Genomic DNA, 14,089 nt, shown 5'->3' with positions numbered 1-14,089 from the left:
TGTTTGTTATTATAAAATATTATTTCTTAAGGTTAATTTTTGGGATGCTGACAACTCTTGATGGGTCTTTTCACAGTTACCCAGTATCCCGATGTATGCAAGTTTTAAAAGAAAAGGACAGGCAACTTAACCACTAAAGTACTACTTCAATAAATATTTAATTATGAAAAATTATATGTACAATTTATGCACTGTACAAAAAACGGATCCTCAATTAGACCCACCTTTAGAACTCCTTTTTCCCACATATGGATAAAGGCATTTCATTTTTTAAAAAAATCTTGTATTTACGGAAAAATATTAGAATATAATTTTCCAATTTATCAAATGAAAATAAAAGCCTATATTTCAGCATTATGTCGTTTAAAATTTGTCTGAGTCACATCGTAATAATTACAAATTAATCTTTTAAACGTTGATGTCAAAGGTGGATGTTAAACGTATGAGCATTAAGCAAACGAAAAATGCGGGAGGAGTTTACTTGAATAATAGAATCAAAACTATAAATACGCAGGCACACTTTTACAATATAAACACAATACGCCTTTATAATAGATATTGACAATGAAACACCTGAAATTATAACAGAAAATTCTCCATAATTAAACATAAACACCGCCGATATTTGACAGTACAAGTAGGCAGTCCAATACGCCCCCTATCCCGTCATGATTAGAGTTAAGCCACCCCTCCTACTTCTCCCCCGTCCCCTTTTTTACTGAAGGTTGACCGCTCTACTACGCATTTTTTATGCAGCTGTGTATTAATTGAAATGGATTATTGCTCCTTGCTCATACTCACATATGTTCCTTTTCTTATATGTTAAATCTTTTATGATTTACCGAATTACTAGAATGTCCAGCTATTCTATAATCAAGGCCTGTCAATGCGTTAATTTGTTAGCTATTTATTGCTGCACTTTACTTCGGAGTTAAACTTTAATTTATCCAGGGATCAAAAGGGTTAAGACAATAGCCGATAAATTAATGTTAATCCCCAATGTTGATGCACAAAAGTATGCCTTCAGTAGATTACAAAGGGTGGTTGCAACGTTTGGACTCTCAACAAAATGAACCAACCAATCAAAGTTCAATTAAAGTTCCCAAGCCAGAAAACGTTATCATTAGACTTTGGGGACTGGCGTAATAAATAGCTCAATGTCCTCTTCCTTCCTGAGTTTTTCATTGAATAAGATGATAAGATTTAATTGATCTGTTTTTGGGATCTTAAGAAAATTTACATAGATTTACAGGGAGGGAGGGGACTAATTTTGTAAACTTAAATACTTTGGGACTTAAGTGACCAAACGTTTCCATCAATATTTTTTTTTGTATTGAAGGGTTATTATAGTGTATAAAAGATTGGATAAAAATGGTACGAACGGAAGGCTCTAATTGTAGATCAGCTTCTCTAAAGTAAGAAACTTGTAATATTGATAATCCTTTTCTTGTTTTATTGTTTCATAAATTCTTGTCTAAGAAATATTTTAGGGGGCGGAGTCGTAATAAATTTTATTATGCGAGTAAGATGACACAATGAAGGGGGTGGGGTTAAATTCTTATTAATTAATGTATCCTTTATCAATTTTTAAGATATCTTAAGTAGAAAAGTTATTTATCACATCGTATTATAGACAGGTTTCCGCGGGTATTAAAATGAAAAACTATAAGATTAAAAACAGTTTTTGTTTCAAAGCCATACTAGAATTAGTTTTACCCTTTAGATTAGTTCCAGTGTGTGTTTACGAAACTCTTTTAAGATCCAAAAAATGGCACAGTGTTCTGATTTCAGGGTTCTGCTATCATTGAGAATTTGGGTTCTGCTATCATTGAGAATCTTTGCTGATTTCAAAATAACAATTTAAATTAATAAATTCGCCAAGGGTGCTTAATTAAAAATACATATATTTGGATTATTTTCATCATGTTATGGGAAAATAAACAAGCTTGGAAACCCAGGGAGGGAGGGGACATTGGGCTGTCCCCAAACTTTTATAATAACGATTTCTTATTCGTTGGCTTAACTACTTTAGAGATTTAAATTTTTATTGGATCATGTTACTTGTCGATGCAGCGCTTATCACATGTTACTTGACGATGCAGCAAACTCATACATGTTACTTGTTAGTGCAGCAATATCCCCCCTCCATTCCCTATAGAGATACTAATATGATTATAAATAGAAACAATTAAGATTAATTCGTTAGCTCAACATTTATTAGTAATGGTTTTGAATATATGCAAAAACATTATTAAATAATTAAACATGATATTGAATAGCAATCTGGTTGCACAAATTGTAAAATGCATTATCATTATAGCGATCCCTCCACATGTATTCATCCAAATAACTTTGTAAGAAGGTTCTCTGACAACCTCTCATTGCTTCAAGATGAAGGAAGTTGTTTGGGGTTTTGAAGTTCTTTAGAAATGACTAAAAAGCTTATTTTCAATAAAAATATAACTAACATTGTCTGCCCATCTCCTTTTTTTTATCTCCCTTTATCATGTTACTTGTAGATGCAGCTCTTATAAACATGTTACTTGTAAGTGCAGCGCTGCATCGACAAGGAACATGATCCTTTTTATTAGTTGGTTCATTAACTTAAGTGTCCAAACGTTTAAACTACTAATTGTAATATATAGTAGGGGTAGTTTTGTTAATCATCATTGGAATCGCCCATTGTCTTATCCCTTAAGATCCCTGTTGTAAACCACACACACGTATGCGAACACACGCCCACAAACAAATTGGCGATTTTCCCTAGAGCATCTAGTGGATCACACCACCCCTCCCACTCCGGATTATTTATAAACAAGGATGACAACATCCATAAAAGCGAAGCTCTGAATCGGTATGACAACCGAACATTAAATCTTGTAAAGTGTCAGAACTGAATATACAAAATATGAATATGTAAGTTTTGACAAAATTATACGTAAATTTGTTGCAAAACTTCTTATATACAGAATTCTGCTTAAGGATATACTGACATTTTTAGGACTTGATTATAGAGATGCTTCGCTCAAAATATTGTACCTTATTGTAATAGGAATCAGTAATCCAAAAATCAGATCAACTATAACTTATCCCTTTAATTTTCCCTTAATATTTTAAAATTTATAGGGGCTTGGGGGTATTTTTTGTAGTCCAATTTCGCTATGAGGGGAAACCACCTCTAAATTAAACCATGATTTTAATTTGGATTAGCTAGAAAATACACGAAAACAAATAGATCATGCACTCTTCAGGGATGTAAGACATTATAAATTAAACTTAAACTTTTAAAAAATATAATCATCATTATAGAGACGCATGTACAGAATTTTTCTAAATGAAAGCGTGCCGAATATTTGGAAATCCTTAAATAAATGATTTTAGGTTGTGTTTTGCTATTGTATAATGTATGTGGGGGGTGTCGTCCCTCTATTTAACCCCCTCAAGGCTTACACCTACAAATAAATGTCTTTGCAAGCATAGACGTCCAAGGGGGGGGGGGGTAATAGGGTGATTACCCCCCCCCCATCCCAAATAAAAAAGCTTGGACGCCCCTGTTTGCAAGCCACTAAAAACCCTAAGATAATTTTGCATCAAGGAAGTAAAAAATCTCTCAGTTTCGCAAGGTACATCTTTTAGCACGATTCAGATGTTTATTTCATATTATCTAAAATATACGTTTATATCTTTATCTTGACAAACACCCCTTTAATACATGCATGGGAATATCAGTACCACCCGGCCACCAAACTAATTTCTAAATCTTTTATAAGTTCAAAACAATAAACTAGAGCAATAAGGTTTAATATTTTTGTTGGTGGTACCACACCCCCAAGAAAAATATATCCATAAAAGATATTTTATAAAAAAAAGAGTTAGAGAGGGGGATTGGGCGACTCCTCATTACCTCTTAGCGTAGTAACCATTGTATTTAATAAGTTGTTTTTAAAAGTTTGACAAATAAATTCGCGCAACCTCTATTCTGATGTTTTTTAGATGATAGGTTTTGTGATTATTTTATCAACAAATCTTAAGAAAAGGCTTAGTTTCTTTCAACTTATAGTTGGATATGTTTATAGGGGAATGTATCTTTTTTCTTTAATACATTAAAAAGTATAGTTATTTCTTATAAAAGAATTAATTTTCTTAAATTTAATAGAATTATGATTATAAAATTTCAAAATTCGTTAGAAAAAAGATAGTTCAATAATTTCAAAATATTTTGCTTTTAATTCTCTTACTTGAATGATTTTTATAGTGGTGCAAAGATACATAAACAAACCCAAAATTTGTAACATATGGGATTGAAGTAAAATAATAGAGGGGGCAGGGTTTTAATAATTGTATGTTCACGGGGTGGGGACCCTGTACCGACTTTCAATTGGGTTTTTAAATATCAGCCAATAGCGTCGGAAATATTAACACAGCCAAGTCGCTACAAAAGAGCAGAAAGCAATTTGATAGTATTATTTATTATTAAATACTATTTTTAGTATCATCATCAGGCGCATCTCTCTATTTGACTGTTAAGTCCAGAGAATACGGACACATTGTTCCTCCATGAATTCCTTTTTTTGGCAAGTGCTTCAGCTTCTCCCCATGTTAATTCCAAATTAAAGAGGTCCTTTTCAGTGCTCCGCCTCCAGGTCATTTTTGGTTGCCCCCGTTTACGTTTACCAGTGGTGGGGTTCCATTTTAAGCACTTTTTTGGAAACCTATTTTGTTCCATTCTGAGCACATGTCCTAGCCACCTTAGTCTTTTATATTTCACTTCTGCTTCAATACTATTGCACTTGGTCTTAGCATACAGCTCAATGTTTGATATTTTGTTTGGCCAGAATATTTTGCAAATTCTTCTTAGGCAGCTATTGTGAAATGCATTAAGTTGATTTGTTTCAGTTTTCACAGTTCTCCAGCATTCAGCTCCATAAAGAAGAACTGATTTCACATTACTGTTGTAAAGTCTGATTTTTGTTTTCAGAGCAAGTTTCTTTGAATTCCAAACGTTGTGTAGACTGTTGAAAGCAACCCTAGCCTTATCAATCCTGGTCTTAATATCAGCTTTTGAGCCATTTTCGCTGCTGATAACACTCCCCAGATAGGTGAATTTGTTGCTTTGTTTCAATTGTTCACCATTTATTGTTATATTTTGATCAGGGTTTGTAGGTATATTCATAATTTCGGTCTTCTTGACATTAACAAAGAGCCCGACTTGTCCTGCATATTTGAGTAGTCTATCTGTTTTAGCTTGTAGATGTTTGATTGTTTCTGAAATCAGTGCCAGGTCATCAGCAAAGTCCAGATCCTCTAGGTGTCCTAGTATGCCCAGCTGGAGACCACGTTTTTTGTCCTCTGTGGTTTTCTTCATCACCCAGTCAATGACCAATATAAATAGAATAGGTGATAAAATGCATCCCTGTCTAACTCCAGTGCTTATTCTAAAGAAATCAGATGTCTTATTGTTTCCAACTGAAACACAGGCTTGGAAGTTGTCATAGAATTTAGTTATCATAATTATCATCTTTTCAGGTATACCATAACTTCTTAGTATTTTCCAGAGTGTTTGTCTGTGTATGGAGTCAAAGGCCTTAGAGAAATCAACAAAATTTACATGGAGTGGCTTGTTAAATTCAACACATTGTTCAATAACCGTCCTAAGGGTGAAAATTTGGTCAACCCAGCCCCTTCCAGCACGGAATCCAGCTTGTTCTTCTCTTAGTTTATTGTCGATTTTCTCATCAATTCTGTTTAAAATAATTTTACATAGGACCTTGCTTGGGATAGAAAGCAGCATAATTCCTCTCCAATTATCACAATTGTTCAAATCTCCCTTCTTAGGAAGTTTTATGATTATACCTTTAGACCAGTCCGTTGGTATCTTTTCTTGCCTCCAAATTTTATCAAAGAGATCAGTTAGAGTCCTAGCAGAAAGATCTATGTCTGCCTTAAGCATTTCGGCAGTTATAAAGTCAGGTCCAGGTGCTTTGTCATTCTTTAGACTATGTATAGCAGCTTTAACTTCTTGAATAGTTGGTGGTCGTGTGTCTATGTCTATTTCATGTCCTGGTTCTGGTTCAGCAGTAATTTCTGGTTCAGGTCTGTTCAACACTTCTTCAAAATGTGATTTCCACCTTTCAGCAACTTCTTTTTCTGTAGTGAGTAATTTACCATCTTTAGCCTTGATAGTCTCACCAATCTTTTTGTTACATTTTCCACTTAGTTGCCTGGTTATGTTGTATACTGTTTTCATGTTACCGAAGTCAGCTGCTCTTTGGGCCTTTTCAGCCAGATTGTCAATGTAATCTCTCTTGTCTTTCCTTGTGCACTTTTTGACCTCTTTATCTTTAGCAGTATATTCAGCTCTTAAATTGCTCATGTCAGCCAAATGTTGAGCACTATGAATTTTATTTTTAAGCTTCTTTCTCTCTTCTATTTTGTTCCATGTTTCATCAGAGATCCAGTCCTTTTTCTCTGGTTTCTTGTGTCCTAGGATTTCCTTAGCAGTAGATTGAAAGTTTTCTTTAATTGAAGTCCATGTGATCTCAGTCTCGTCATTTAGGTCCTCTAAGACCTGAAATCTATTTCTGAGTTTTAAGACAAATTCATTCTTTATCACAGACCAGATATTATATACTCTAATAAAGTCAAACTTGTATCTGGCTTAAATAACGATCCCCCACCCATACCCTTTTGCACTATACCCTCACCTCCCTAATGGATGAACAAACTGACCAATAAGTTATGTCCTTGTTAGCAACCTAAATTGACGACAATTTTTCCCCTGTCTTAATATCCACATATATTCTATGTCCATTCCGTGTTATCTTTACTGTTCCTTTAATTCTGAATGTTATTGAATAACTATTCAAAGTATTTAAGTTCGTTATTTATATCATTATATTTATGCTGTATGTGATCCTTATAATAAAGTAAAAGGATCTCTGTCTGTGTGTCTGTCTGTCTGTGTGTGTGTGTATCAAAAGATCAACTACTGAACTGATATGGTTCTCAATTACAGGATAGCTTCTTATGTGTCCTGGGAAGGTTTATAAATATTTACAACTATTTTCGCACCTAGAAAATAAGTCCCCAAAATGTTAAAACCCCTTTTTCGACTTCTCCCTCCCGCTTTAATGGACCTCTAAAGGCCTCTAGTGGCGTTGCCGCTAGTATGTATTATAGTATAGCATGCGTAGTGAATGTGCTTTGCTTTAAATCACATAAACTATCCTAAAACCACCTAAAGATGTATTCAAAGCTCCTCTGAAAAGCACAATATAATCGTCTTTTTAACAAACATAAAATCTTAACTTTTTATTATACAGGACTATGACTAGATTGCACTCTTCCAATAGCATTCCCATTTTCAGACAATTGTATTATTTTAATTAGAATACATGTACCTGTCCGTTCCTGTAAAGCCAAGCGTCTTGGAAGCTTGCTTCAATGGGCATTATTGGGGCAAGCTATAGGGGATTTAAATAGTATATATATATAATACTTATTCAATCAATAGATTTATTTAAACATGGCAAATACAAGAATATAGGGAACAATAAATCAGCAGAAATTTCATTTTCAAAATTAAGAAATCAATTTTATATTCTAATCATCCTTATACTAAAGTAACAGGATGTCTGTGTGTTTGTTTGTGTGTCTGTACCTAAGGATCACGCTAACCGCTGAACCGATCGGGTTCTCCTTAACAAGGTATCTTCTCATAGGTCCCAAGAAGGTTTATAACTGTTTTGGGAGAGGGTACCATAACCCTCCAAAGAGAAATCACAATAAATCGAATTTTTTTTCTCTCGAATAGAGACTCCTACGTAACATTGCACGGTATCATAGAATCTTGATAGAGACTCCTACGTAACATTGCAAGGTATCGTGTTATTTGAAAAAAAAACAACATTTAAAGTGCCACTAGAGGCCTCTAGGGGCGTAGAAACGAACATGTAATTAAGCCAGTGGAATGTGAATGCAAACTAGTTTTTGTCTAAGTTTATTTCAAACAAACAATGTAATTCTTCAAGAAAACAAAAAAATGTAAAGGCGTTAATAATGCCTTTCTAACATTAAGTTTTGGACAAGTTAACGTGTTCGATTGACAACAAATTAAAATTTATTTACTTATCCATATATTTTGACAGATCTACTTTTCTATTATATATATACCTTTAAATAGTAAATAATACATCAGTAAAACTTTAAATACAAGCTCTATTTTCATGAAAGAAACTTTTCTACAGATGTAAATAATAGAGTGATAAAATAGAACGGAAAAACTGAATGCACCTATTGTGACTCCAATTTTTCCACCAGTAATAAATAGTTTCAGTAAAGTTAAAGTTTGACCGACAGATAATTCTATCTAATATCTTATCATCTTGAGGTGTTACATGCATTAATTTAAAATATTCAAATCGTTTAATTTACTTTCGAGACATTAAATTCCTCTATTTTGATTGTATATCTATTATACATCTAGTATGAATCTAATTGCAAGAGAAGTAATTGTTAATGTATTATTATGCAGGGATCTTAAGGGATAAGGCAATGGGCGATACTTTAATGTACATTTTAAGTCTGAACACTGCAAACATTTACCAACCAAGCAGGATTTAATAAAAGTACCCAAAATTTATAAATCAAAAAAAAGAGAGAGCCAGCTTTAAAACTTTGAGTACCAGTGTAATTTAAAAAGCAATGTCCCACCAGTCCCTGATTAGTGCATGATATGTAATAGTTTAAAGCTTTGTCAAAAACCATTTAAATGTCCTTTCATACTGATTTTCAATAGCTGGTAATTTTCAGTTAAACAAAGACAGTTCAATCAGGAATGGAGGGGACATTGGGATGTTTATCACTCTAATCGCTAATGTTTCATAACAACTTAACTTAACAACTTGAAGACAAAGAAAGTCCCTCAACAAATCAGCATGTTACGTCTTAAAACGAGGGATAATTCATCTGTTTTTTAGGGGTTTTCTTTCCCACTCCTCATCTCCTCATTCCTCAATTTTATGACGTCTTTGAGGGACTTTGTTGATTTTGTTGAATTTTGATTGGTGGGATTATCAAGTTGAGTGTCCAAAAGTTCAACCACTAATTGTAATCTACAGAAAAGATAATTTTGTGTATCATAATAGGGGACATACATCAAATTATCGGCCAATGTTTTATCCCTTTAGACCCCTGCAGATCATTCCATAAGCATTCGAGGGTTAAAAAAAGTCTGGAAACCCAACAGTAACATAAATTTTAGTTTAAAGGCTAAAAATTGCAATTATTACTAGAAAAATATATCTTGGCATTTTCTATCTTCTAATTTATTTGTTTGTTGTGGAGAAAACTGCACAAAACATCATCTATCTAATTTTGCTTCAACTCTTATACATTTATATTTTGATTATTCAGTTCTGACACAACAATACAAGTGTTAATGTCCGTTTGTCCTACCGTTTTAGAGCTTTGCTTTTATGGATGTTGTCATCCTTGTTAAAAAAATCGTCACTACTCTCTAAATCTATCTATCTATCTATCTAATAATTTATATGTTTGTCCTTGAAAACTGCAGAAAATACTGCAAATAGATTTGGACAAAACACAGGCCTAAAATTTTTAATAGAAAAAGGATTAATTAATCGTGATTTAACAAGTATGATTATCATTATTTTAGATAAGCTTCACATAGGTCCTGCTGTGTCCTGTTTTAGGCCATTTTATTTTATATTGGGATGGTTTAAAGGTATTGTTCTAGCCCCTATATTCTCATTTCGATTATAGGGGCCTAAGATGCTAGGGGTAGCCTTGGTACATTATAAAGCAGCACCCTCTTAGAATCAAAACACATTTTGTTTTTTCCTACCATTTTTGGTAACTTTCCATCCAAAGAAGAGCTTCTTTTTATACGAACAAAAATAATTCTTTTGTTGATAAACCTTTTAAAAATTTCGGCCTTCGTATTTTCAGTAATTGGATTGGTAGATTTGTGGATGGCTAGTTTATTTATTGACCTATTTATTTTCAAATATATCCATTTACAAAAACAAATAATAGGGGGGTATAACATTAAATAAGTTTAGTAAGGAATATTATATTTGAGGAGCAAAGCTTCTCTAATACTATAATTGTCTAAATGGTTTCTATATCTGTTTTAAGAAGCGAAGCTCTTCTATAATTAGGTTCTTTCCGTCCGTCTATTACTACGTAATGGCTAATTTAGACATTTTAGAATTTTCCTATCGAATTCAAACTTTGTATGGCGATTCCTGTAACATTTATGTACAATTTTGAAAGCTGATGGATGAACACTGTATGTATATTTTATACCTTATTATAGATAATTTAAGACTTTAAACAGCATGTTTACATTTTTATGCACACCGAGTCAAGGTTTCTGATTACACATTTGATTTAATGGCTTTAATTTTCAGTTACTCAGCTACGTTTGTCCGAAAAAGGCTTTTTATGACTAAAATTGCTTTAATTTCCATATTACATGATAATTTTTTACCTAAATACTTAGCTTCAAGTAAAAAAAGATTTATATTAGAACCAAAGGAATACTTTTTTAATGGGTAATCTTTTTTCATTCAAATAATTGTTAAAGCTGCGCCTCTAATTGATATAATGAATGTCTTTTTGTTGTTGTTTATATCATCTAACTTTTTCTCACAATTTATAAGTTTTTTACTTTGAAATAAATTATTCTAAAAAGATTTTATAAAGTTAGATGATGAATTCTTATAGAAAGGTTTCGTGATTTTCATTTTTTATTAACTGTCTAGGCTCATTAGGGAAAAACTACCACCATCCTTATTTTCAAAATAAAAAAGGGAGGAGGGGATTAACTGTGCTCGACAGATTCTTTGTGTGAAAGCACTAAAAATTTTGAATACAATTTGTTGCTGTATCTACAATTTAATTTAAGCGATAAGACAATGGCCGATAAATTAATGTACATCCCCAATAATGATACACAAAATGACCATTTCTGTAGATTAAAATTAGAGGTTGAAACGTTTAGACACTCAACTTAAAAAAACAACTAATGCAAATTCAGAAAAAGTCCCTATAGTTGGAAAGCCAACGAATAAGAAAACATTATCATAATACTTAAGGGACTAGTGTAATAAACAGCCCAATTTCCCCTCCTTCCCTGATAATTTTGCTTTGTTTTTTGAGAATCCAAACTGCTTCACGATTCAACTGTCAAGTTTACAAATTGAAAATTTCATGCAAAACCATCTTTAATAGTGTGCATTTAAAGAAATAAAAATTTATTTTAAGAATTTTAGGTAATAATTGAATTAAAAATTTACATAGTATTTAAATAGCTTATATGATATAAAAATTTAAATTAGACAATATAATTTAAATTGGATAGGAAAGGATGAGTTTAGTAAATTTCCTGGCTCAAAACGGGCAGAACTAAATACCAAGCACATGTAAAACTTACAGACAAAGGTCAAGCAATTAACGTCGTTATTTAGTAAGGGAAATGATAATATTCATTTGAATAATCAAAATAATAATATATTTTGAATTTAAAAATTTAAAATTTTATATCGTTATTTTAGCCAGCTATAAGTTTCCTTTTGTTAGAGTATATGACAATCTGTTGTAAAAACCAAGTAATAATAAATCCATTCATAGTTGGCGGAAAGATTGTCGTTATTATGAAAACACCCCACCCAACAATTCACCAACAAACCATGAAATTGATTCAAAATTTTATTGGCAAAAAAAACTTTGGATAAAGTCTGTTTTGACGTTAAATTTTTTTTTAGATGGAATGATATACAATACACCCAAATCAATCTTTTTATATAAAGTAGTTAGGTTTTATGATCAGAAACCTAAGATTTCCATAACTTATGAACCGAGTGAGTGATACATTTTTGGGAAGCTTCACATGGCTGGGTCTCGGGATGGTTTTATACTATATTACTTTTAGATTTCAATCTTGGGATGGTTTTACGCTATTTTTTCAATTTAGAATTCAATATGAGTAAGGATTCTTTTGTATTAAATGTAATTAAACAAAATATAATAACCAAAAAAGAAATTACAGATATTTAAAAACTATTTAGTTCTATACTTATTTTTTGTTTAACTTGTGTATAAAGTGCTTGACAGACCAACTTATCTTCATGTAACAAAAGTAAAATAACAACAAACTCAATAAAATTTTGAAAATACTTCTTATTTTTCTAACTTTAGAAAAACGTTTTGAGTTCAAGAGTTTTTTCTTCCGATTACCGACAAATGTTTAATTTAATATTTTGTTAAAAGCTTAAAAAAGCATAATATGCTTTAAACCTAAATAAAATATATGAATTTAATAACATCATAGGACCAGACCTTCATAGCGGAACTTGAACAAAGTAGCCTCGGACAAAGTAGCCTCCGGACAAAGTAGCCTCGGGACATTTACTAAAGAAAAGTAGCCTCCTAAGGAAAATACATAGGTGGTTTAGAATTTCGTAGATTTTACAAAAATTGGTTGGTAGATTTTTACAAGTTTTAATATTTTTTTTACAATTTTTAATATTGTTTTTACAATTTTCAGTATTGTTTCAAAATGTTTAGGTTAGGTTATAGGCTAGAGGGCCGAGCGCCCGCGGCTAGGCAGGCCAGGGAACCGACCATATGGCCATGACCTTTATTAACAGTGGAGGCAACATTCCTTAGAATGCTATTTTTCTTAGGAGGCTACTTTTCTTAATCAAATGTCCTGAGGTTACTTTGTCCTAGAGGCTACGTTGTCCGAGGCTAATTTGTCCAAGATCCCTTCATAGCATTACCGACGTACCAATCTAAGGAACGATACAACTAAAAAAACTTAGTGTTTGAAAAAGCTTTCTTATAATGAAAATCAGAATATAACTAAATGAGAAAAAAATGAAAGTTCATGCAATAAAATTCATTTTTTTTAACCAGAACTACCGAAATAAATTAGATTAAAGCTATTAAAGTTAAAATAAAAGAAATTGTACAAAATCTGAAACATTTTTTTCCATATTGGCTTCAGAAACTATTAATATCTGCTGGATTAGAACTTGTTCTCAGCATTGTATTATAATAGTTATTCCTCGCATCGTATTATAAACAGCTTTCTGCGGATATAGAATGTACAATTATAAGAACCAGTTTTTTTAGCCCCGAGGTGCTGAAGGCACCGGCTAAAAAATATTTTCCTCGTATATTACAATAAAATTAATAAATTTAATTCTTATTTTGATCTTGTATTTTTTTAATTTCAATGTCCGAGGAAGGCTGTCTATAATACGCTGCGATAAATAACTATTTCAAAAGCAAGGAGTTTTATAACAAGGTTTGTACTTTATGAGGATAACTACATATCGATCCATTCTTATCTATGGTATACACATGGTTTTTCCAGCAGAGTGTATTTTTTGAGGTTAGGTAGGGTTTCCCAATTTAATTTTTACGAATGAGTGGTGGGTAGCGTCGACTCGACACCCCCCCCCCCTCCCCTTAATACCTATTATGTAGGTTTTTATTTTAAAGTTGGTATGTTTTTCAACCTATTTTTTAAAAAATACACTATTCTAAGACATGAAGATATATTTCGATTTTAGCAATCATTTTCAATTCATTTTGTCTCTTGTAGAAGTGAATCAAGCAATATTAGCTTGGTCGTTTTATGGTCGTTTTATGGTCGTTTTATGTACGCTCATGTTGAAGATCATGAAAACATAAGCTTTTATTCAGACGATATAATTAATGAATCAAATACCAACCGACAAACAGACCAAATTGTAAAAATATTGCTATTGAATTTGACCCGTATTTAAATGCATTTACCCATTGTCATACATAAAAATCAACTCTGCACTTGCTCAAATAATAAAAAAAAGTAGAGAACGGAAAAAAATAAGCTAGAAGCACATTTGCAACTTATTAGTAGCGAAGCTACTCTACAATTTGGCTGTCTGCCTGTCCGTACGTCAGTAACACTTTCTCGGCTACTATTTTAGATAGATGTCTGAAATTTTTGGTGATGATTCCCTGTGCCAATGAGCATCCGAGATATGGTTTACTTGTTACGTTTTTCTGTCGGTCA

The 14,089-nt window shown here is 32.3% G+C and overlaps 1 protein-coding gene across 1 annotated transcript in view; it reads right to left on the bottom strand.

The window, feature by feature from the left end:
• The window catches only part of LOC145312473 (uncharacterized), a 396,718-nt gene extending 383,056 nt beyond the window's left edge, over positions 1-13,662 (bottom strand). The window contains exon 1 of the mRNA XM_080151734.1: positions 13,630-13,662. The gene's annotated coding sequence lies outside the window, so the exon portion shown is untranslated. The remainder of the gene's footprint in view (positions 1-13,629) is intronic.
• Between the last annotated feature and the right edge of the window lie 427 nt (positions 13,663-14,089).

Source organism: Acartia tonsa, chromosome 1, assembly GCF_053477335.1.
Source record: "Acartia tonsa isolate MP-2025a chromosome 1, ASM5347733v1, whole genome shotgun sequence".
NCBI classification, from domain to species: Eukaryota; Metazoa; Arthropoda; class Copepoda; order Calanoida; family Acartiidae; genus Acartia; species Acartia tonsa.
This window is presented reverse-complemented; position numbering and strand designations above follow the sequence as displayed.